At 39.6% G+C, this 26,725-nt stretch overlaps 1 pseudogene; it reads right to left on the bottom strand.

Moving 5' to 3' along the window:
• Window positions 1-19,791: 19,791 nt before the first annotated feature.
• The window catches only part of LOC131922896 (zinc finger protein 120-like), a 69,532-nt pseudogene continuing 62,598 nt past the window's right edge, over window positions 19,792-26,725 (bottom strand).

Here is a 26,725-nt window from a genome sequence, read left to right as displayed (position 1 = left end):
TCACTCTCATCTCAGCCATTTCTTTGTTTAAAAAGCTGACAGTGCCTATTTCATTTTGAGAAAAACAAACAAGCACACAAACAAACCCTTCAGCCAGTATAAAATCAAAGACAGTTTCAGCAAGCGGAATGTGGACAGAGATGACATGCTAATCTTTGTGCCTGGATCCCGACCTCCCATATGAACCACAAGTAACATCCGAAAATACTGTCTCCTTAATTGTTTATGCAACACTTACGTAGTGTCTGTGTTGTCCTAGATGCTGTGATTATAAAGAGGAGGGGGAAAAGTCCTTCTCTCTTCTCCCACCTGTTGGCTATAAATGATCAGAGAGGCCCACAGAAATCCACAAAGATACCCCCACAACAGACTGCTGGCAATGGTCGAGAGACAGCCGGAACTGACCTACTCTGGTGATGGGATGGCCAAACACCCTAATTGTAGTGCTAGAAACCCCATCCAACGATTGAGGGATCTGGATGCAGAGATCCATGGCTAGGCCCCGGGTGGAGCTCTGGGAGTCCAATTAGCGAGAAAGAGGAGGGTTTATATGAGCGAGAATTGTTGAGACCAAGGTTGGATAAAGCACAGGGACAAATAGCCAAACGAATGGAAACACATGAACTATGAACCAATGGCTGAGGGGTCCCCAACTGGATCAGGCCCTCTGAATGCGTGAGACAGTTGATTGGCTTGATCTGTTTGGGAGGCACCCAGGCAGTAGGACCGGGTCCTGTGCTCATTGCATGAGTCGGCTGTTTGAAACCTGGGGCTTATGCAGGGTCGCTTGGCTCGGCTTGGGAGGAGGGGACTGGACCTGCTTGGACTGAGTCTACCAGGTTGATCTCAGTCATCCGGGGAGGCTTTGCCCTGGAGGAGGTGGGAATGGGGGTGGGCTGGGAGGAAGGTGAGGGGGGCGGAAGGGGAGAACAAGGGAATCCGTGGCTGATATGTAGAACTGAATTGTATTGCAAAATAAAAAAACATAAAAATAAATGATCAGAGTGGCTGAAGATGGAAAAACCAATGAAGTCTCAACAGTAGTGCCCTTGTTTAGCTTCACAATACAGGACTTCCTGTTTCTCTAATCTACTGATGCAGTGGGATTCACACATAAGAAAGAAAACTCTACTTTATGAGTAGTGAAAGAATTTGGAGGATATTAGCTGAGACAGTTAGCCAATAGCCTACAAGAGTGGGAGAATCAAGGGCCGGAGGGGTGGCTCAGTGGTTGAGAGTGTGTATTGCTATCCAAGAGGACATGAGGTCAGTTTTCAGCATCCACATCAGACATCTCACAATGGTCTGTAACTCTAGCTTCAGAGTATCTGTCAACACTGGCCTTGAGGGCACCCCAAACCTGTGACATACTCACACAGACAAATAAAAATAGTATTGTTTTTATGATTAAAAGTAAATCTTAAAAGAAAATGGGAAAAGTCTTCCCCAGGGATGAGCCCCTTGGTGGGTTACGCAATCCCAAGCTCTCACTCTTGAACAGTACACATGTGAACAATACTAAATGGGATCAGCAGGTTTTATTTGTATATGTATATAATTTATATGCATATATAACATATATATGTGTGTAACAATAATAAAGAAGTAATAAATTCAAGGGAAGTGTAGTGATATGAGGCAATGTGGAAAGGAGGGCTGGAAAGGATGTAGATAAAATACTCATGTCTAAAATTCATAAAATATTATTAATTTTTATTAATTATAATATCAATAGAAACCATTATTAGTAAATACGTTTTGTGTGGCCAATATGCAGATATTACACAATAGGTATATAGTTTCTGTTAGTTTTCTGGTTATAGCTTTTCAGTCTAATGATTTTTTATAACAATCTAAATAAATAATTTTTAATTTTGTTTTGGGACATTTGAAAATGATGTCTCATTCATTGTTTGTTCATTCTGCATAAAACACTTACTTACCATTTATGATATCTTAGGTACTATGATTATAAAAAAAGAGAAAAATGTTTTATCTTTAATAAAGCCTCAGGAACAGTGTCATTATTTCCAAGTTCCCAAATGACCAGAGTCTCATATTTAGGCCTGAATTGTTCTGTTGATGCTAGTGGAATAGTTTTGTTTTACTTTTTCCTGTTATTGATTTAGAAGGAAAAATTCTGTTACTGAATGCTGAGTGTTATACAAAATCAGCAGAGACTTTCCTTTACAAATATCATTACATTAAGAATCCCTTGTATAAAGGATAACCAAACCCACAGCTCCAGAGAAGCTAGCTTAAAAGGAGGACCCAAAGAAGGATGCATGGATCACCCCTGGAAAAGGGAAATAAATGAGATCTCCATGAGTAAACTGGGGGTGAAGGGTGGGCAATGGAGGGTAGGGGATGGGGGATGAGATCATAAGGGAACCAGTTGGTCGAGCTAGAACATGGATGGAGAGGGAGAGCAATAAAAGAGATACCATGATAGAGGGAGACATCATGGGGATAGAAAAAAACCTGTTTCTAGGGAAGTTCCCAGGAATCCACAAGGTTGACACCAGCTTAGACTACTAACAATAGTGGAGAGGGTGCCTGAACTGGCTTACCCCATTAATCAGATTGGTGAATACCCTAACTGTCATCATAGAGCCTTCATCCAGTAACTGATGGAAGCAGATGCAGAGATCGACAGGCAAACACCAGGCTGAGCTCCAGGAGTCCAGCGGAAGAGAGAGAAGAAGGATTCTATGAGCGAGGGGCATCAAGATCATGATGGGAAAAACTTCAGAGACAACCAAATCAAACTAGTGGGAACCCATGAAATTTAGACCAACAGCTGTGGAGCCTCCACAGGACTGGACTAGGCCCTGTGCATAAGTGAGACAGTTGTGTAACTTGATCTTCTTAAGGGGCTCCCAGGCAGTAAGATCAGGATCCCTGGTACATGAGTGGGCTTTTTGGAGCCCATTACCTATGGTGGGACATGTTGCACAGCCTTGATGCAGGGGAAGGGGTTTGGACCTGCCTCTACTGAATGTACCAGGCTCTGCTCACTCCCCGTGGGAGGCCTTACCTTCTTGTAAGAGGGAATGGGGGATGGGTTGGGTTGGACAGAGGGAGGGAAGAGAGGGGCATCTGTGATTGGTATGTTAAATGAATAAAAAAAATTCTTAAAAAAAAAAGAATCCCTTGCATAGCTAGTCTACTATGATGGCCATGACTACCACAGTACCTCCAAGTGCCCTGGAAGTCACATTTTCAAATCTAGATAAGCAAGTCAGAGACAAGGGAAACGGATTAACATGTATGTGTGTACCATGTGTGTTCCCTTATGTTTGTGTGTGCAAGTGCAGGTACTCACCTGCCATAGAGTGCTAGTGTAAGTCAGAAGGTCATTTTATATATTCCTTCTCACATTGTTGAGATGCTTTCTTAGTTTTTCTCCACCAGGCTAGCTGTTCCTCAGTCTTCTGGAGATTCTCTGGTCTCCGTGTCCCATCTCACATTGGAGCACTAGAATTATGGATGTGTACTACCATATGCAGCTTTATTTGGGTCTGTGGATTCAAAATCATGTCCTCATGCTTACGTGGCAGATCCTTTACCCACTGAAAGATTTCCCCAGCCTCATGATCAATTAATTTTACATGGCTTCCTCATTGAATTACTGTTGCTGTCCATGACCATCACAACAATCTTTCTCCCCCTTCCTCCAATAAACTCTATGTTTTCATTATGTAAAGAGATTAAAATAGGTGTTGACTAATTCATCAATTCAGTGGTACACTTTGAAAAGACATTTCAGATTCTGCTTTGCTCCTGTATTGCATTAGCTCTTTGTCTTCTGTGCTTGAAGGAAAGGACTATGTGAGATGTGACTTTGAGTCCCCACACGAAGTCATTTCCTACACACTTGGTGATTAAGGGAGTGAACTGACAAAACAACATATACATTTGACTATTACTTTGAAAAAAAATAGGTCAAAATAATTGAGGTGTAGATGTAATTGCTGTATAAGGCCCGATTTATTTTCCGGACATTTATAAAATAAGAAAAGGAAGAAAATTAGTAATGAGAAAGAGGATGGAAGGATGAGGGGGGTGGGAAAAGTCAATCATTAAATAAAGAGAGAGGAGGAACTTAGAAAGTGAGGGGAACTGGATTTATAGTGGAATAAAGCAAGAGCTATGGAAGACATTAAATGTTACTGGAATCAGCCAGTAAACAACCAAGATTGTAGTCAAGTGGCTTCCTGCCTGAGGAACAGGATATTGTAAGGATGTAGTACAGTAAACCCCAGAGTTTCTCAGAGGGAAGCTGCTCTCTTGATAAGGAAGCACCATTATTACATATTATTATTTTCCTTTCATGTTGGGCGGATGTTCCAGTGACAGTTGGAGACTCCTTTCAGCCAAATCACTCCCATATGTTACATAATGCTGCTGCTGATTAAAATCCTGCACAAGATTCGGCTGTATCTGGAACAACAGTGGCTTGCATTCGATTTATCAGTCTTCTGGGCAGGCAAAGATAATCAAATTCCTCCCGTTCAGCAACTTTGGGACCAAGCCATTTGCTGAGATGACAATGGATGTGAGCTGCACACTTTTAGCTTGTATGCCTACTGCCTGTTACCATTTCTGATGTTCTGTGAAAGTTTTCTTCCCCTTCTTATTCACATCTTATGGATCCTGCCATCTAAAGACATGTGCACTTCTGAAAAAACTAGTTATAGAAACATGATGAAAAGTTAGGGAGATCTGTAGGGAGAAAAAAGTTCTGGGTGATGTGAGGAAATACACGATCTTTAATCAGAAATCGGGTTCCAATACGCTTTTTAATTTTTCAGTATATGGCCCGGGCAAGTCATTTAAACCCTTAGAGCTTTGATTTTTTTTAATCTGTAAGATGAATAATGATAACAACCTCAGAGAGGTGCCTGTGGATTAAATTATACAATTTATGTTTGGCTCTGCATTCTGGAAAAAATCAAGATAGTGAGAACTGAAATGAACTTTTGGCAAAAACCCATTATTCAGTCCCCTGCATTAGGATTTGATTCTACTGCACCATGCTTCCTGGCAGCCAGAGGAACTGCCCCTGGGACAACCTGACCCCCTTTGGGAAGGTTTGAAAACAAGTCTGAAAAACTATCTATGAACACAACAAACTGAGCTAACGGTACTGACCACCGATAACTGATGATAGGTCTCTTTCTTTGAGAGTACTCAAAAGACTTAAATGGTCCTTTCTGTGCCCTTTGGAGATTTGTGTGTCTTCTGTACTGCAGGAGGGTCTTATCTAAGGATCTGAAGGCCATTTATAGGAAATGTAATTTTTAGGAAGGACAGAGTCCTGTCACTGGACTCCCAACTTCTAGAATTGCCAGTGGGCAGCCACAGCTTATAGCACTTACAGTTGACAACTTGGCAGGTTTTCATCGAGCTCTAGGCTGCCTTGCCTTCTCTTGGCTAATGAAAATGAGACTTAGCTCCTTCCCCTACTGTCCTGTTAGCAGCTAATGAGGAAAAATGTGTTTTGACTACTTTGATGTTTACATTTTATTATTGTTTATAGTAGAGATTAGTTTTGTGGCGACTCCTGTCAACCCGCTGCACCGCTGACCCAGATCTCTTTTTACTGTAAAGATGTGTGAATTTGTATGTTTGTGTGTAGGTAGCTGGAGGGCAGGATTAGCTTGATTCTTGTCAGGAAAGGTCATGAGAAGAAACTGGGAAGACAGGAAATAAATTGTTTCTTTTCTGACCATGGTTATGGGGAAAAGGCTGAAGGCCTTCTTCTGATCATTAATCTGAAAGATCAGAGATAGAACTTAAATATTGTTCCCATTCTTTTAGCTTAAACAAAGACAAAATATAAACAGATGGAAGAAGTTAGAACTCTGTTTCTGTCTTTCCCACCGTGATGTTGAAAAAATACAAGGTGTGGAGACAGCAATATTGAATTATCCAATAAAATAGTCAGCTCACTACTGAGTACTTGAGATGTAATAGCTACCAAGGAATGTTTTAAGATCATCTGAGTGTATTCAAATATACAGAATGACATGGAACTACTTTTCTGGAGACCATACTTCAGAATTATACCATACTTCTTCTTGGTTCTTCCCCCAGACAGGCTAGTGGTAGTGGTAACAAGATGACTCCTGGAAACTTTCAGCTTATTTGTGTCCTTAGAAATTATCTCAGAGTGACAGAGAGACCCTGTTTTCTTCACCAGCATCATGAACCCAGGACAATGATCCTGACACTGTTGGACCACTTATGCTAGAGAGAAACAGTTATTAACAGTGATTAAAACAGAAGTTGACTTTGTGAGAAACAGCTGTTAAATAAAAATTAGAGAAGGTCATTGTTTTGGACTGAACTTCTGAGTTAGTTCTCAGGAAATCATGTTATACACTCGCACGGAGCTACTCACACTGAAGTGCCACATGATTACCAAACAAACTAATTTGACATTTGTCCTCCTGGGAAATCGGGAGGAGAGAGATAACAGCAAGAATTTCCAAATAGGCCATTTTTTTAACCATTATTACAATGAAAGAATTTTCTCCCTGCTTTTATCTTTGTAAAATGCTAATCTAAATACCATGAGAGCAGCCAATTGTTGTATTTTGTCCAGCTTTACACAAAGCAAGAAAGTTTGACATGACCAGTTTATTTATCTGCTCTGTTTCTACTTCCTTAGTTCTTCTTGGGCTAGGGAATGACTTTATCCTGTTCTACTCATTGGGACATGTACTCCATTTCGAGGGATTTTATGTTGCTGATTCCAGAATCACCAATAAAGCCAAAGCAATATCTTTGAATTTTTTGTAACTTCGCCTTTTGGCTGTTCAAAAGGAGTGACATTTCATGGTGTAGATAAAAAATAGTACACAGGTGAATAATTGGAATCCCGTTCCTACAGCGTAGGTGATTCAGCACCTGGAGTCCTGGTCGGGCACTGACTGTAATCAGGAAGATAAATAACTCTGTGCTCACAGCATCAGCCACAGTAGCACTGAGGCACATGGAAGGGTCACCAAGTAGGCCAAGAGTCTGAGAGCATGCGCCATGGTGGGTGTCACATGACTCATACAGCTGATGCTCATGAGAACACAATACATTACAGGAACTTAAAAAAAATGTAGGAGGCTGAGGAAGAAAAGGAACAAGTAAAGGTAGGAGCTCATGCAGGAAATAATTCTCTACTATGGACATGAAAAATTCTGTTTTCAGAATCTGTCTTCTAAAGTTGAGGAATAATTTGGATTATACACTCAAGCACTTAGATTTTTAAGCTGTCTTTTAGCATGCACATGAACATGTGAGTGCCCACACACATACATGTGCATATGTGTGCATGAACGTGGTCACATGTCTTTGAGTCAGAATCAAACTTTTCTGGTCATTGTTGATACTGATGGTATGAAGAGCCATGATAGACTTTATTTTAGGATTTAGAGTATTCTTTAGAACTAGGAAATTGCATTATCTGAAGCCTCAGAAGTTGGGAAAACTCATTATTAGGAATTTTAGAATGTTACAAGCAAATCTATGGACCTAGATTAATATTCAGCTACTATAAAACAACACAGCATGCCAAATGTTAATGAATGTTAATGACTTTATACCGGCTTTGTACCTCAAGTTTCCTGAATTTCACATTTTCTTAGGTCTTATCACTTTGTTTGTATATCTCACCATAATCCAGTGATTTAAAAAAGCTTAATTTTCAACACGAGCAGGGACCTCAGTTCCTAAGATGTGCTTTTAAATCAGCTATGTTTTCATAGGCTAAGGCTAGGAAGTTCAGCTTTTCTAAAAATCCTAATTACATTGTATGTTCTATAAGCACTTCAGTTTTCATATGCCCATTTACTGACCTTAATTGTTATTTATCAGATGACTACATACTCTTTAAAAATCCTTAGAGTAATGGAATGTCTAAAATATGTTATCTGGCTTAAGGAGTGCATAAGATCTTTGCTTCATAGAGGGTGAGTATAGTAAAAAGACGGGCTTAAAATTTGATCTTGGTGTGATGTAATCCTGAATATTTATTGTAAGGAAGATCATAAATATGCCAGCAGATCACAGCATTATCTAAAGAGAGTTGCTCTTGGTTCTTGAACATTGGATGACCATGTTCAAAAGTTGTAAGTGGATAGGAGGTTCAAGCAACTTTTCAAAAAATCAGTGATTAATAGAGTATGTATTTCCAATCTAGTATCCCCACATCTCCCTCTTACAGCTAAGCATGAGGATTATAGGTAGACAAATTGTAGTATGACTGGCCAAGTGTATACATCCTTCCAGTGATCTGCTTATACAGTTCAATTGAGTTAGGTTTTACTAAGCTGTTTTGGAGATTCTAGTGGAAGCTAATGGAAGCTGAGTAATTAAAAGGCCTGAAGAAATGGTATGGTCTCAACTAAAGCCTGTTTGGATCAATAATTCTGAAGCACAACGTGTAGCTGTTAGCAAGCCTAAAACCTTGAGAGAAACAATTTTGCAGCTGTAGGCCACTGGGATTAAGACTACATTACTCTGCAATGTTCTGGTGGTTGAAATATTTGAGGACTGCTGCTGTGTAAGGACATTTGACACATGATGGATTTAAATAGGATTCCGTCTTCCCTCAGATACAAACCAAAACTGAGGGAAATGGCTTTTTGTCTTCTCCACCCCATTACCCTAAAATCATGAAGAGACATTTAAAATTGTAAACTCGCTGTGCACATCTCAGGGATCAAATGTGTCTAAGGCAGAGTCGCACCACAGGATACTAACACACGAGCCAGACTCTGAGATCACAGTTCCTTTTCTTAGATTTGTTTGCTAAGGGAAAAACGACAGCGATTGCCATGACTTCTGGAAAGCCAAGCTCAGCATTTGAGAGCATTTAGTATTTCGCCAAGTGGCAGAGCAGCAAACTCATTTTGAGTAAGATATTTAAGGAAGTAAGAAGTGCCATATGTCATCAGCTGGCGACATTTAACTTGCAAATCACATGTTGGGGATAGCTGGCTGGAAGCAGATGGCTTAACTCTTCGAGGTTACAGACCCTGAAACTATCTTTCCCCATTTTGTGCTTAAAAAAAAATCTAATTTAAAGCTTCTGTCATTGTCATCAAACTAATTATAAACAAGTCTTTTATCTCACAGGAAACTGATTCGCGTTTAACAAGCCCATTGCCCCCTACTTTCCCTGTTTTCAAGAAAGCCTTTTCACAGATATTTACTCAAACTAAACATTCCTAGCTTTTAATCTTAGGTTTCATGAGATTCTACTTAGGAAAGCTATTTTATTTACCATTTAGGACAATGGTTCTCAACTGTCGTAATTCTGTGACCCTTTAATACAATTCCTCATGTTGTGGTGACCCCCAACCATAAAATTATTTTGTTGCTACTTCACAACTGTAATTTTGATATTGTTATTAATAATAATGTAAATATCTGTGTTTTCTATGGTCTTAGGCAACCCCTGTGAAAGGGTTGTTCTTTCATGACCTACAGGATGAGAACCACTGATTTAGAACATCAAGTGTCCTGAATAGCATGACTACTACCATACAATTACCTTATAATTGGATTTCACTACTATAACAGGAATTGCTAAATGGTCTTTTTATAAAAAATCTGGAGCCTGATATTGGGATGAATGCTGAAAGATGAAAGAGACAAAGGAACAAGCCACCTCTTACCTCTATGAGAGGCAGAATCCAGTTAGTTCTTTTTATAAGTTTAATTCTATCACTTTTGGGATATTTGTTGGTAATCTCTTCCAAAAAATTACCGCAAGCTCTTGCCAAGGTTCACTTTCTGCCCATAATTTGTCAATTTCATCATTAGTTAAAGGTACTACAATTTATGCTGCTTCTATTCCTGCTAATTGACAAAGTCTCAATTTTCCTTTTAAAATCAACTCAGAGATATTTTCCACATAAGTTTTTAATTTTTTACTGTTTATTTGGTAGAAATATCCATTCCAATATAATATCTTCCCTTTGCATTAAAATTCCTGAAGGATAAACTTGCAGCAATTTTTTTGTGAGAGATTAACAACAAATATCCCAAAAGCAATAGAATTAAACTTGTGAAGAGAACTAACTGGATCCTGCCTCACATTATATGGGAAACACCAGTATCTGGAACCCCTTTCGGCTAGAGGTCCTTCTGCTGAGGAAAGCTTTTCAGGCTGAGGAGTTCTAGAGGTAAGAGGTGGCTTGTTCCTTTGCTTCTCTGATATTTCAGCATTCACCCCAATATCAGGCTCCAGGTTTTTTATAAAAGACAATTTAGCAATTCATGTTACATGCTACTATAGCTAATTTGGTGAAATCTGTGAAAGACAAATTTCTCCAACAATTACCACTGCAAACATGATCTTACAATGTCTAATTTTAAAGTCTTCTATTATATGGTAGCACAATTAATGTCAGAGTAGACACTAATTTCATGAATTTGCCATTCCACAAGAGTAACCTGATGTTCTATTTGTATATCATGTGGGATGATTAATCCAAGTACCATATTCCTCACCTCTAACACTTACATATTTGCGGTGAAAGAAAACCCTCAAAAAGTAAAAGAATTATCTTCTGTCTTCTAGCTGGGACATAAAAGCTGAAAAGAACATCATTTCTTTCCTCTCAATAAAGAGACAGAGAATCTGCAAATTCGCAGTTGTCCTTAGACTCATCAGAATTGAGACATCCAACTAAATTAAAATATAAAGAAAGATGTTCACATGAAAAAGAGAAAGTAGCATGAGCATTTTTTTCTCCTGATGTTGACACCAGTCCCGCTAAAATCTCGTCAGAAGATTCCAATTAAATTTTTTGAGAGAGTACTAAAAGCTGGCTTTGATTCCTACATGAGTATGCAGGACTGCAGAGCTGCTAAAGGAGGTATCTTGCCCTCCGTTCACAACCTCACCAGATGCTTATAAGAGAGCTCAGAGAAAAATAGGACCAGAGTATTTGTATAGTGTGGGCAAGGATAGGCATAGTAGAAAGGGAAAGCAGAAAGCCGCATCTATAACCGTCTCTCTTCTCTTCTCTGTGGAGTGAAACATTTAAGCTTCTCTAGGAAGGGCACTGTCAAGCAAGTGCAGACATGAAGAAAATAACACTCTCTGCCTATGGATGAGGGACAGACAGCATGTTGAGGCCAGAGCATCTAGAGCATTGCCTAATCACTGCCACAAAAGTCACGTGGGTTCCCATGAACTGAAACGACGATGCCCACCTTCCAGCTGAGGCAGACCCGTAACTACAACGGCCTTTCTGTCATCCTCCTCCCATTCTATTCTACTAGGCTAGCAAGTGACCTATGATAGCTGACAGGCATGAAAGGACAGAAGAGGGGAAGTGAGGGAGTACTTTCCTTAGGCAAAACAAGCAAACAAACAAACAAGCAAACAACAGCAGGCAGGTGAAACACTGGAGAGAGCAACATTGAGGAAAAAAAATCATCTGGAACATTGTGAAACACATGATGCCCAAGACACCAATAGAAGAATGCCAGAGGGCACCCTCAGCGAACAAAGGGAGATGTGAGATCAGCTAACTTCCTCACTGAACAAGCATACGTCTTCAGAATAAGAAGGGAAAAGCCATGCACAGTTCCCTAGCACATAGACAAGTTGTACTAATATTGTTCTCATCATCATAGGATATACATGTTCCATTTAAAATATAGGTACATAGAGAAGAAAAAGCAATATTAAAATATGAATACCATGAAGAATAAAAATAGTAATCAGGCCGAGTGGTGGTGGCACATGCCTTTAATCCCAGCACTCGGAGGCAGAGCCAGGCAGATCTCTGTGAGTTCAAGGCCAGACTGGGCTACAGAGTGAGTTCCAGGAAAGGTGCCAAAGCTACATAGAGAAATCCTGTCTCTAAAAACCCCAAAATAAAAATATTAATCAGAATTGTATTGAATTTGAACTAGATGCTGGGGTTATCAGAAAGGGATCTTAAAATAGCCCAAGCATCTGACCAAGACTGAAGGAGAATCTGGATAACCTCACTGAATGGAGAATGATTCAAATAAAAATGTGGAGATCACGTCATACTCAAACCCAGGTCCTCTGGTGTCTTAGTAAGACTGTCTACCCACTGAACTACAGCACCAGCACCAGGCTCCGATCTTCCTGCAGGGATAACAGGCCTGTGTGCCATTCACTGTTTAGGTTAGGGGAGTGAAGAGAATCCAACCAGGTCCTTTGGTATGCTAATCTAGCATTCTACCCACTGAGTTTCTTCACATTGTATAGAATAGTATTTTTTTTCTTACTGTGCTTTTCAACTAATTCCTGTTTAGCTTTTTATTCTCCATCGCTTAATCAGACACAGCAGTCTGAAGTCCACCAGGATCTGACCTACTTTTTTAGACCTCCCTCCTTTTTGGGATTGAGAATCTTGACGTCCTAGATATATTCACAGTCTCAATTTTTGTGTGTCTTTTGTCTCATTAGAGACAAAAGAACACTGTTTGCTTCTCTGCTGCTTAACAGAAGCCACGGCTCTTCTGAGTCAGACACAAAGGACAGAAACAGCCTGCTGTGTCACCTTCCCTGGGAAGATGTGAATGAACGTCTGTTCACCTCAGATAGGACACCAGTGACAGACTAAAGAGAGCATTACACCCAACGACAGATCAGAGTTATAATTCCTCCCAAATCTTTTCAGTGACTAGTGGGTTCACTGGGGTAACTGGCAGGAGTGTGGGTGACTATCTACTTACATGACTGATACAAAGGTAGTCACCTCACAGGAAAGCCCACCCCCTCATGAATAATGATGCATGGAACCTGAATCCTAGGTGTTCATTGCCCAACTTGCAGATTGCTCTGCTACAGAAGGATTTCTCCCTGGCAACTGTTTGCAGCTTTCATGAACACGGGAGAGAGCCTTGTGAATCTTGAAGCTTTCTGAGCTTCACAAGTGTCCTAAGTCTCATTAGCTCTCAGAGTCTTGGGAACCTCCCTCCACCAGAAATGCTTCCATTTGGAGGAAAAATAACTACATAATACAGGCAATAGTGAGAATATTCTAATTTTCTAGTGCCTGTTGTTCAGACCAAAACACCCAGAGAACCAGGGCCCGTCTTCATACATAAAAGATGTGTGCAACTCGCTGCTTGACTTCCAGGAATTGCTCTGCAATAACAAATGGCCAACACTTGTCTGTCAGTTCTCTGTGGCGCCATTGTCCCTGTGATCGGGGTGCAGCCATCCTCAAATCAAAGAATATTTTATTTACTTTGTGTTTCATCTGGATTTTCTAGTTGTTGCTTGAGAGCACTATTTTTTTTCCAAGTAACTTCATTTTAGCTGTGTACGTGACGATACCCCAGCTTGCTACATCTAGAACTACACTGTGCCTTTGTCTTTTGTTTTATTTTTATCTCCTTTTTTAAGACTGTAAGCTGAGTGAAATCATATTTTTGGATGATTCTCTAATAAATCCCCAATGCCTTGAGAAGCACATGACAACTGGTAAGGACTAATAATGTTAAGTAAACAGCTCAATTCAGATAACTGAAAACAATAAAAGCACAATTTAAAGATTTTTGTTTCTTCTCCAGATGCCTGCCGACACATCTTATAATTTCCATGTCAACCCACATATTTGTGGGTAAATATTTCTCAGTAAAAGCTTTTCCGAGTTTCAGTAGATGGGTTTTTAAAAGTACAGGTATGTCTTCAGCTCTAGTTAGAAGGAGATGCGTGGGTGCTTTGTGTTCGAAAATAGTTTATTTTTTTAAGTTAAAAAAAAGATACAGATTATTTGTACATACATGCCTTTTTCTTCCACTTCTTGTCCAGTGCTGTGATGCTTGTACATTCTTCCTGTGATCAAAAAGAGGGCTCTTTTACAACTAGCTATAAAGTCACCTTTTATAGGCAGTCTCCTGTGACTTCTTCCTAGTGACTTAGTCTTACTGTATCTCTAACTCTGAGTAGGTTCTTCTACCACAACACTGTTGACAATGCCCTTGGTTGCTTATTTGCACATCTTGATTCCTAAATGACCAGTGAGCTCTTTCCATAAACAACTCTGAATCTCTTCTATTTAGTGTATGAGCAGGCACACAGAGATACCTCAGATAATGGTGCTTGGGTGCTATATTAAGCCTAGAATGTTATCTACCTTAGAAGGGTATGTAGTCAAGAAAGATACCAATATTACAGTCTGTAATTTTGGAATTTTAGTTAGCAGTTTTCTGTGCATATAGAACAACAGAACAATGGAATGTTCCACCCAGAGCCCCTGTAGTCTAATCTGTTTATTCTGAGACTTACATACTTGAAATCCTTTTACGTCACAGACTTCCTTGGAATCAGGTGTAGCTTCCAAAAGTGTCACCAACAGGTCAACATCTTCCTTTTCCTAAATCTTCTCTGGCTGTGCTTAGGTTCCATATATCTGTTTGCTAGCCTTTAGCTCTGCAGCTATGACAGGAATAGATAATGTCTGGACCACGGCCCCAAATGTGATATGAAACTTGAATTTACTATCATTCTAACTTCTTTTTCTTTGCTTTCCCGGTAGAACATTGGCTAGGGGCATTGACAACACTCACAACAGAGGAGGTAAGCATTAAGACATGCCAACTCCAGGCATTGGTTATTTATAATAGTGTAACTGGCAGTAAGAGACCTTCTCCCTGTATTCCATACACTCATTTGTAAAACCGAAGTTTTTAAATGATGCCTATCTTGAATGGCTGTGTTGACTATTACATTACATATTTGTGCTGGCTAGTCTTTATCAATCTATACATGCTAGAGTCATATGGGAAGAGAGAACCTTAGCTGAAAAAAATGCTTCCATTAGATTGGCCTGTATTCAAGTCTCTTCGATATCTTCTCAATAAGTGATTGATGTGGAAGGGCTCAGCCCATTGTGGGTGGTACCACTCTGGACAGGAGGTTCTGGGTTTGATAAGAAAGCAAGCTGAGCAAGCCATGGAAACAAGAAGGAAACAGCCTTCCTCCATGGCTTCTGCTTCAGTTCCCACCTCTAGGTTCCTGCCTTTAGTTTCTGCCTTGACTTCCTTCAGTGATGGACTGTGATGTGGAAGTATAATATAAAGTATTATACTCTCCCTATAAGCTGTTTTCGGTCATGGTGCTTACCACAGTGATAGAAAAGTAACTGAGATAATACTGCGCACAAATTACAACATTATCAGACAACAAAAATTCAATAAATAATGGTTACTGATGTTCATTTTAACATTATTACAGCTCATCTAATATCATTCCTTGCCCCTATTATTTCTCCAAAGTGGACAGAATTAATGCTGTTCTATCCTAGAGAGAAGTCTATGCTGAGTTAAGGCAAAACTCTTTTTCTTTCTATGTTTACTCTTGGCCATGAGTGAGAGAGGGGTAATTTATTAATAGCATTTAATTCCTAAAGTGCATAGCCTGGCTTCTTCACACTTTTAAGATCAGGTTTGCTCACAGAGCTTACAATTTTATCATTCTGCTTTTCAACCTACTTCTGTGAATAAGACTTACAGTAGCCTAGCCATGCTAATGTTTAATTTAGGGTGAGATGTAAACAATAAGCTGCAATAAGTTTTATGAATATTGAGATAATTTTGTTACCATGTATTTTGTTCTCATCTACTTCTTTTAAAGGTTAAATGACAAAGATAAAAAAGGCTCTTTATTTGCCCTCCAACTCCTCCAATTTTTTTTTTTTTGAAATCACTGGTGTGTCCTTCAGCCCTATTAACTTCAGTTATCACAATGGAATTCCTTTACATTTTGAGGCTCAGATATTTTTCTCCATACGCTGGCAGCTCCCTTTCTAGAAAGGGGCCATTGTCCCTGCTGGACAACTTCCACAAATGCCTTTGGCTCTGTTCCCATCACAGCTGCCAGGTTGGTATGAAATATCATGCTGTCCAAGACAAATTCTCAGGGTTTGCTACTGTCCCTTCCACTGTTGCCATGGCAGCCATAGATGGCCAGCAACAGGGAGACACATGCCTCTTGAAGATGTGGTGTCTTGCAGTTCTAGGACTGTGGCTGGACCTGGTGAGCTCTGCTCTGCCACAGGTGGGAGACACATTTGCAAATACTCAGGACGTGATATGTCTCATCTACCCATAACACAGGTATGCTCATTTCCATCCCCATGTAGATTCCCTCCCAACTGGACTTCCTTCTTGAGAGCAGTGCCTTTATTGCGTGTGCCCATAACCTTCAACTCGAGGTTGAACTGACAGCTGTTAAAATAAATACGTTGGTCAGGGATGTTGAAATGGAGAGGAAAAAACATATTGTCAGCCATGAAGGAATTCATTGGCACATGTTTTGTGCAAACAGCTGGTGCATTTTCAGTTTTGAACTTGGCATACCTTATATGAAATGTGCTTTGCCAAAAACTATGGCTCATTTGCCATGTTTTTCTTCACTATCAGTTTGAAAAGAAGGAAGAGTCAAGTGAGAAGCTAAAAAAGGGCCAACGTGCAATTGAACCTCTAGGAAACAATACTAATCATTCATCAACATCAGGTACTTTGGAGATCTTTGTGGCTAGTTCTACTTAGGTATATAAGGATATGTGTGTGTGTGTGTGTGTGTGTGTGTGTGTGTGTGTGTTAAACCAGCCATAAGTGTAACAGTAGAAAATCATGAACTTAATGGTTTGTGATGGCTCACTAATCCCCAGTGAGATTTCTGGTTGAGTGACATGAATCTACACATGCCTTGCTATTTTATAACTGCTATGCTATTTATTTCCTTTTCTTGAATTTCATATCAAATAAAATTCTTTTAAATATTTTTTAAAAACTGTATTATTGTTATTCTTCTTAATTTTAAAATTGAGCAATTGTTATGTTTGGGACTAAGAATACCTATTCTTTCTTGTGATAATTTATTTTGTTGAAACTACCTGATGTGTGTATAATTCTGGCGGTCTGTTTCACTAAACTGACTTTCTATGTCAGTCTCTCCCCTCCATTTCACTTTCCACTTACCACAGGTGAAATATAGGTCAAGACACATATTGGCTGTATGCATTCTTCTGTTTTCATTCCTGTGGCTGAATAGTTTCCTAGAGTCTGAATTCTTTCCTCCATGTTGGTATAAAAGGAAGGCCTGAACTCTAGAGTGTAAAACTCCAGTCTTCTATCATGAAGCACATGTTTATCACTTCCTTCCTACTTCTTCCTCATTATTCCTTTACAGGAGTCCATGATTATACTTAAATGTGATTTTTGGAGCATATTATGCATTTTAATGTCTATGAGAATTCCTTCAGTGTACTTGTACAAGATTTGACTTTTAAAATTCTCCTTTGTCTGTTAGTTGTAAACTCATTGCACATCACACCTCCTTATGAAGTCTTTGAGCAAAGTATACAATGTTTCTCTACATGTTTGATTTGCCACCTAGTTAGAAGTTCAAGGGAGAGACACTAACTTATTTATCAAATTACTCATGATGGATGTGAGAGGAGGCAGAGGAAACTGATGTCAGTCTTCTTCATGACTTCCTTGCTGTGACATTGTTCTTCCTTCCCGGTTGTCATCATCGGAGCTCTAGATTGTGGCATACTCATGAGCATATGTGGGTGGTGACCTCCACAGGCCACCGTATCGTCAGACTCAGGCTGATCCTTCAGGTGCTCTATGACTTGAGAAAGCACCTTTATCTTCTGGCTGCTCTCATACTCATTGTCTTTAAAGCTAAGTACTGACTGTATCAGGGCTGGTCTGTGACTAACATGGAGCTCCAAATGTGATTTACACTACAGGAACCCACTACAGTTATTGAAGGCTAGGATTTAAGGCAGCTTTCTGTCCTTTTTTTAAACTTGCTGGAACCTTAAGCTCCCTCTGCTCAGTGCAAAGGAATAATTTCACTCCATCTTCTTTTGTGATTACTCTATGCAGTGCATCCTAATATCCTTATTTCCTAGATGAGGACTGAGTCACAAATGCAACAAAAAGTCAATAGAGCCTAGCTCCAAACTTGAGTGTTTTTGTATCAGTCAATGTTCTCCACCAAGTGGAGACTGCTTCAGAATAAACCTCATGCTTGAATTGCATGAAAAACATTTAATCATTGTCTAGGATATGATAGTCCATCAACGTATCTATCATGTGTATAAACATATTACACGGATCACTGGATTATTAAGGAAAATTGTGGGGCTTGGATTTTTAGGATTCCTATGTAAATGATCATTTTGCTAAATACAATTCTGTTTACAGTTTTGTTGCCCAAAAGTTGTTTATGAAGATACATTTTTTTTTTTTTTTTTTTTTTGGTTTTTCGAGACAGGGTTTCTCTGTGTAGCTTTGCGCCTTTCCTGGGACTCACTTGGTAGCCCAGGCTGGCCTCGAACTCACAGAGATCCGCCTGGCTCTGCCTCCCGAGTGCTGGGATTAAAGGCGTGCGCCACCACCGCCCGGCCTGAAGATACATTTTTAAAGGAGTAACCATTTCCCACTTTACAAAAGCATCCATAACAAAGGTAAACTAGAGTAAAGATGAGCAATTCGAGGCTCTGAAAGGTTCTGCTGTGCACTGACATTTTCTTTTCTTTTCAGCCTGTGTTACCAAATGCCTGACTTAAGGGGGGAAAGTCAGAAGAAGATGGAAAGCACCAGAACTTTATTCCACTGACTCAAACCCCATTGTATTAAGCAGAGTGGAATGAATAAATGGCTTTGCGTATTCAGCACCTCAGCTGCTAACCACATCAACAGAAACCTATTCTGTCAGATGAACTGGATGCTGTGGCTCTGGCATGTATGTGTATTTAGTTATCTGGTTCTTCACTTTTAAACAGAGCATCAGTAAAGCAACATCAATGGTTGCCATCCGTGTTTGAATAACGCACAACTGTGTATGCTTTAATTATTTATATTAACTATATTTCTCACTCAGCATTTCAAAGCAACTTATTGAAATTAAAATCATGATGTTACTATAATTGCATCAGACAGATTGCGGTTGTGGAGCTGTTAGCACCTAATAATAGAGAAGCATTGAGGTATTGTTACATATTTTTGTTTTTCTCCTTAATTTATAAGCCCACTTCTTTTGTTCTCTTATTTTCTTGTAAAAGTGCATTGAGTTATAGCATTAACAGTGACTAGAATATCTTGTTTTTTTTGTGTGTGCTAGGTGCTGTTTTTCTACCGGGCTTTGCAGGGAACACAGATGCTGGGCAGCACAAATGCAGACATGTTTTTCCTTCCGGTTTCCAGGTTTGGCTTCACTGCCTTATGCGGAGGAGAAAAGGAACTGGGCTTTTGGCAAGGCTGACTTTGGTCTTGAGAATGAACATTGTCCGAGTGCTGTGGTGGCAAGATGCTAGAATCTCAAGGAGGCTTTGTGGAGAGGTGAATTCAGTGAGGGAAATAAAACCTCTGACAAGACTACACACGGCAGAGTCGTCCCAGCATCTGCTGTGACTTGAAACTCAAAGGAACCTCTTTTTTGAGTTCTATGGCTCATGCGCATTGTGGTGGTTTGAATGAAAATGGCCTTCGTAGGCTCATATGGACTGGCCTATTAGGATTTGTTGAAGTGGGTGTGGCCTTGTTGAAGGAAGTGCGTCACTGGGGGTGGGCTTTGAGGTTTCAGATGCTCACGCCAGGCCATCTGCCACTCTTCTTCTTGCTATGTGCTGATGCAGATGCAGAACTTTCAACTACCTCTCTGCACCAGGTTTGCCTCCTCTGAACGGTAAGGCAGGCACAATGAAATGTTTTCTTTATAAGAGCTGCCATCCAAGGTCATGGTGTTTCTTCATGGCAATAGAACAGTAACTAAGACACGTAGTCAAAAGCTTTCTGTAAGGAAATGTGACAACCGGATTCATCAGCTGTAGTGAAATGAACTGCTGGTTTCTGTCCACACGTTATCAGAGCTGAGCTCTGCATATCACCTAGTTGTCCCATGGTGCACTCAGCCAGGTCAGGTCGTTGCGCCCTGTCTGTGAGGCAATCACAAGAATTCCATCTGGACAGAGATAAAACAAATTATTGTCACAATGATTTTTATATTTTTTTTAAAAAAGTCTAAAGATAAAGACAGTTGGTATTGACTTTTAAGCGACACATCTGGTTTGTTTTGGGCTCAAAGCCAGGTATTTCCACTATTGAATATTTGTATCATTTTGCAGGCTTTGGTATTTTGAAATTACTATGCATTGGGTAAAACTGACTTTTAAAAAGTTTTAGGAAGAATCTTTGGCTGAAATGCAGTTTGGTATTTTCAGTCCAGTATTGCAGATGACATCAGAGAGAAAAGAAGAGGGAAGTAGCTAACTGGAGGATGTACACTCCTTCTCTAGCAGAACTTTTCATCCGTTACCCCCTCCTTCACATAACAATAACCTCAAGAATACTGAAGATATTTTCACGTAAAATTGTTATATTTTTCTACTTAAAATAGAAGATAATACAAGCTGCCTTTAAATACATATTATCATTTTCTTCTTTAGTAATAGAAGCCCTCATTTTAACTTGACATGTGGTTACCCAGAATTAAGGCTGAATGTCCCCATGTCCCTTTCAGTTAAGTGCAACTGAAATAAAGTCTCCTGGGGTTGCAGAGAAGACACGTACACCCTGATTACAGGGAAGGCATAACCTTCCACTTCCCTTTCCTCTCCCTTGCTCATGTCAGTGTCTATGACATCATGGTTTATTTTGGACAAGAGAAAAATTCTGAAGATGAAAAAAAAAGTAAGAAGAGGCTGTAGACCCTGATACAATAGAATGATTTCACACTCTGTTTTTTCCTATCTAGACTTTTACACAAGACGTAAGCAACTATTAATACTGTTTTACTACCGATATTTAGCTCTCAGTTAACAGCCACTGAACACACAGTACTATTTAATCGTTTGCAAATTTTATGCTGCAAGTTAATATTTTATAACTACCAAATTTACATGCAATAAATGTACACTCTGCTGTGTAAGTGTCTGGTGGACTTGGTATTAACTACTGCTACTGTATGTTGCAGGAGATGGCTTTCTTTTCATTCAGAGTCCAGTATAGGTTATAATACCTATACTACCAGTATAGGTTATAATACCTATACTACCTGACTACTCCTCCCCCACAACAGTGTCTCTGTAACCTCCCTCAAATTCTGTTCTGGTAGCTGTTGTCAGCTGTAATGGCTTCTTAGCTTATCTTCAATAGTCCAGATATGCGTGGTACCTCTTCTGTTTTGTTTATATATTCTGCAACAAATATCTTTGCCTGGTAATCTGCATACGGTATCTTCTTTCCACAAATTAAAAATTCTACTTATTTGTTTTCTTTTAATTTAGTCCTCCAAGACTACTTTAATAAATTCCATTTTCCACAGTCTGGCACATGCATATTCCTTGTGTTCTTCATTGCTTTCGGTCCATCACTTACTCCAGGTTTTCCTCCTTACTGAGATTGTAGCTCCCTGTGAGCTTCACTTTGCCTGCTCAGTTCTTTGCTGTATCCTCAGCACACTGTCTAGCACATACACCTGACAAACGCTTTCTGAATGGGCATATGACTCGGCATGTTATAAATGGGTATGAGTAAGGTCATAACTATTTAAGATGATTATATTTTGCTGATAATTCACTATACAGGAAAAAAATACTCTTTCCTCTAGAGGTAAAATGTTTTCAATGAAACTTTACAACTGTTAAAAGTCTACATACTAGTAGGTGAAGCTCATTAATTTATCAGCATGTTTACATTTCCTAGCATATTTCTGACTTCTTAATTTTGCATTTTCATTAATTCTTTAGACTTTTGTATAATGCGTTTTGGCCATATCCACCCTTTCTCACAATTTCTCCCAGAGCTTCCCCTACCTACCTTCTAATTTCATATCCTCTTCTTCAAATCCATCAGGTTCATTTTGTGTTGTCCACATACTCTTAGATTTGTGGATGTCCATTGGGTAGTGGCTGACCTACCAGGAGCTATACCCTTAAAACAAAACAAAACACAGCACAACACAACTGGCTATTCTTCTCCCAGAAGACAATGGAGCCTCAGGGTGGGGATTCAGACCCACTTCCCTTCTCTGTCCCGGGGTTTTGTCTGGTTTGAGCTTTATAAAGCCCTTGTGCATGTTGTCATAACTACTGTGAGTTTATATGTGCAACTGCCCTGCTGCATTCAGAAAACAGTTTCCTTGAAGTCTCTAATAATTCTCTGCATTTTGGCCATTTGTGGTTCTGGGTTAACTAAATTATGCTATTAACTAATTTTTTCTCTTTTATTATTAAGAAATTTTCTATTCATTTTATATAGCAACCACAGATTCCCCTCTCCTCCCTCCTCCTGCCCCTAAGCCTTCCCCTTCAATCCACTCCCCATTCCCACCTACTCCAAGGCAAGGCCTCCTGTAGGGAGTCAGCAAAGCCTGGTACATTCAGTTGAGCAGGTTCAAGGCCCTACCCCTGCACCAAGGCTGTGTAAGGTGTCCCACCATAGGCACTGGGCTCCAAAAAACCCGCTCATGCACCAGGGACGGATCCTGATCCCACTGCTAGAGGTGTCCCTTAAACAGTTCAAGCTAAACAACTATCTCGCCTATGCAGAGGGCCTAGTCAGTCCCATGGGGGCTCCATAGCTATTGGTCAACAGTTCACGAGTTCCCACTAGTTTGGTTGTCTCTGTACATTTCCTCATCATGAGACTGATGTCCCTTGCTCATAGAATCCCTCTTCTCTCTCATTGACTGTGCTCCTGGAGCTTGGCCTGGTGCTTGGCTGTGGATCTCTGCATCTGCATCCATCAGTTACTGGATGAAGGCTCTATGATGATATTTAGGGTATTTATCAATCTGATTACTAGAGTAGGCCACTTCAGGCACCCTCTCCACTATTGATAGTAGTCTAAGGTGGAGTCATCCTTGTGGATTCCATAAGTGGATAATAGATGTAAAGCAAAGGATAATCAGACTACAACCCACAGCTCCAGAGAAGATAGCTAAGAAGAAAGACCCTAAGAGGGATGCATGGATTGCTCTGTGAAGGAGAAATAGATAAGGTCTCCATGAGCAAACTGGTGAGGAGGGCAAAGGAGGTTAGAGGATGGGGGATGAGAACATAAGGGAACAGGATGTTTGAGCTGGAATAGGGGCAGAGTGGGGAGCAAGGAAAGAGATAGATGGAGACATCTGGGAATAGGGAGAAACAGGGTGCTATTAACTAAATTTTAAGTATAGTGGAAACCAATAATTTTATATCACAATAGTGGTCCAATAAAGCTATGTTGCTTTGACTTTACAAATCAAATTATAGCCAGCACTTGAATAGTCAGTGCTGGCTTAGACAAGAAGTTAGGAGCAGGCATGTTTAGGCTGGAATCCTTCATGTAGAAACTCTGGTTTTACAAAGTTGAGAAATTTTGAATAGAGTTGCTTTCTAGGCTATAGGAGCTGAAACTCACTCTGCCAAATGTTGGGTGCTACAGAAATATCAAAGCTGGTTGCTGCCATATCTGCATGCTGCTTTGCATGGGGTCATGCTGTCTATTGTCGCCATGCTCCTTGCTGTATGTGACACATACACGCCCAGGGGCCCCTTGTGTCTATGCTCAGCATCATGCTGTTAAGTTTTCTCCTCCACCAATGTCTACCTTTCCCCTAGAAACCTTGGCTTTTTTCCCTATTGGGATCTCCTCTAATCTTGTCCTTTTTCTTACATACAGGAAATTCACTCCTGCAACAAATGTAACCCTGCTAACCCTCAAATGTCATCCTATTACCACAAAGAGTCTTGGTAAGCTAAAGCTGAGTTTTTCTCATGAAATGAGTCAGAAGAATTTCAGAAAAGTTTTAAGGAGTTCTGTTAGTATTAGGACATTTTTAAAATGTTTTGAAGTGGGCAAAAAGATTATTGGGTTTTATGGTTGGTACAAGCTAGTATCAGTTATTTTTCTATTGTTGTGATAAAACACTATGAACAAGGCAACTTATGGAAGAAATAGTTTATTTGAGCTTTGGGTCCAGAGGTCAGAGTCTGTCATGGTAGGGAGTCATGGTAGCAAACAGCAGGCAGTAAACATGGTGGGAGGAACAGGAAGCTGAGGGCTCATATCTCAGTTACTAACACAAAGCAGAGAGAACAACTGGAAGTAGCAGGAGTCTTTAAACACTCAAAGCCCCCCTCCAATGGTGTATTTTCTCCAACAAGACCACAGCTCCTAATCCTCACCAACTGGGACCAAGTGTTCAAATGCATGAGCCTATGGAGGACATTCTCAAACCACTATAAACCCCAGGTTTTCTTTCTCTTCCTTCCTTCCTTCCTTCCTTCCTTCCTTCCTTCCTTCCTTCCTTCCTTCTTTCCTTCCTTCCTTCCTCCTTTCCTCCCTCCCTCTCTCCCTCTCTCTCTTTCTTTCTTTCTCTTTCTCTATTTTATTTTTCCTTGTGAGCTGTTTGTTAGAAAATCACTTGATAATAAGGCAAAAATGACTTAAGCATACAAAAGACAAATCAATGTGTCGAATAAAATAAAATTGATTACTGCCTTGTTGATATTGACCAGTTTTGTTTGCACCTATTTATATATTCATTTCAGAATCAGTCTTTACAGTATGAAAGAACATTTAAAAATTTTTGATGTTTCATTAGCATACATTAGTTATGCTTAATGTGATCATTATGACATTTTCATGTATATACACAATATATTTCTATTGTATTTATCCATTTCTTGTCTTCCCTCCACTTAGGCTGAACCTAACCTTTTCACAGCTAGCTCTTTTCCTACCTTCATGTCTTCTCCCCTTTTATGGCCCAATGGGTTTCATTAGAATTGCTTATAGAAGTGTGAGTGAGGATTTATTTATAAGAGACCAGTGTCTTATGAGTGGATGCATTACTGAAGAAGATTTCTCTACAATCCTTATAAACAATCAACTATGCAAAAAATCTCCATGGTTTGGGTCCCACAAGCTTCTACCTTGTCAATGACAGGATATTTAGCAAGCTCAGTTTTGTGCAGGTCTTATGCAGGTAGTAGTTCCAGCTTCTGTGATTTCAGGCCATGCTCAGACGTCAAGGTTCCCTGTCACTCACTCTCCTTCCTTTAGTTCTTACATTCTTCCTACCTTTTCCTCTGTATTATCCCATAAGCCTTGGAGCAGTGGTATAGATCAGTTTAGCATTTAGGTTTAAACATTTCTAGTCTTAGCTTTTAGGACACACAGTTCCTGTACTAGCTTTGCCTGGTGAGCTTCCCAGAACTTCATGTCCAGTTTCATCCGGACACTAGTAGGCCTAGCTCAGGTTGCACAGTTCCTGTATTGACCCAGTCTAGGCAGTGGAAAGTCACATATCAGGCCCATAATCAGCATGAGAAGATCATATGCCCGGATTACATAAACAGTGCAAATAATGGGAAAGGCCAACACAGTATGCACCCTGACCCACTAGTCCTTTAGAAGTGTTGTCCAGTGTGAATAATCAGATAAACCTCGGGATACAGAATTTAAGAGAACAATTATATTCATCTCCAAAGATCTCAATGAATTTGAAGAAGACAAAAGCACAGTAAACTTACAGAGAATGTCAGCAAACGCCCGAGTAATGTCAAAGAAAACATAAATATATAACAATGAAATAATGAAAATCGTACAGGATTTGAAAACTGAATTCATTGAAGAGGTAGAAATATTGAAAAGAACTCAAGCTGAAACAAAGGTGGAGTTGAAAAACTCAATAAACTAATTAAGAAACCCAGAAGGAAAGCTTTATAAGCAGAATGGGTCAAGTAGAAGGTTGAATATCATACTTGAAGATAAGTAAAGGAACTGGACCACTGAAGCAAGGAATACGGAAAACAAAACAAAACTAAAACATGTGAAAGGAACATGAGGAATTATGAGAAACCATGAAAAGAATATATCTTAAAATTATAGGCATAGACAAAGGAGAATTCCAGGTCAATGGCATAGACCACATCTTCAACAAGATTCTAGAAGGAAACCACCCAAACTAAGGAAAGACACACCCATACAGATATGAAACACGAAACAGCCAGGACCAGAAAAGAAAACTTCCATAGTGCATCATAGTTAAAACATTAAATATGCAGAACAATGAGAGAGAATTGCAAGCTACAAGTTATATATAAAGGAAAACCCATGAGAGAAGCTGCTTTCTCAGTGGAAACTTTAAAATCAGAGAACTTGGAGAAATGTAAACAACTGCTGAGCTGTATCTCCAGCTCCGATCTTAAGGATCTTACAGAGGATTTTTCTGTCCTGATGACTACACAGGCAAAGTATAGAACAAACAGGTCGTCTAGATGTGTTTCTGAAGGACCATGGGTGCCAATCTCGATTACTGTACCCAGAAAAACTATCTGTTGTAATTAAAGGAGAGAGAAAAACTTCCCTCAGTTTGGAAAGGCTCTGTTGATTATTAGAATAGATACAATTAAAATACAGAAGCTACAAAAGAATCTCAATCAATATCATAAATAAAAATTCCAAAGAATCCAGAGTCTAAAAATTTATTTGACAAATAATCAGAAATTGACCAAGGAAACAGAAGAAACTTCTAAGAAATCATTCTGCTAGGAGTGGATAAAGAAGAAACACTGAAATTTACACCAAAACAACTCTTAAAAAAAGCAACAAGATTAAGAGGAAAATTCCTGAGTTGACAGAATTATAATTATATTACAGTCTTCAAGATATATTCAATATAGCTATTTGACAAACTTTTCAGTGGTTTAAAAAT

The sequence above is a fragment of the Peromyscus eremicus genome, chromosome 12 (genome assembly GCF_949786415.1).
Source record: "Peromyscus eremicus chromosome 12, PerEre_H2_v1, whole genome shotgun sequence".
NCBI lineage: Eukaryota > Metazoa > Chordata > Mammalia > Rodentia > Cricetidae > Peromyscus > Peromyscus eremicus.
This window is presented reverse-complemented; position numbering and strand designations above follow the sequence as displayed.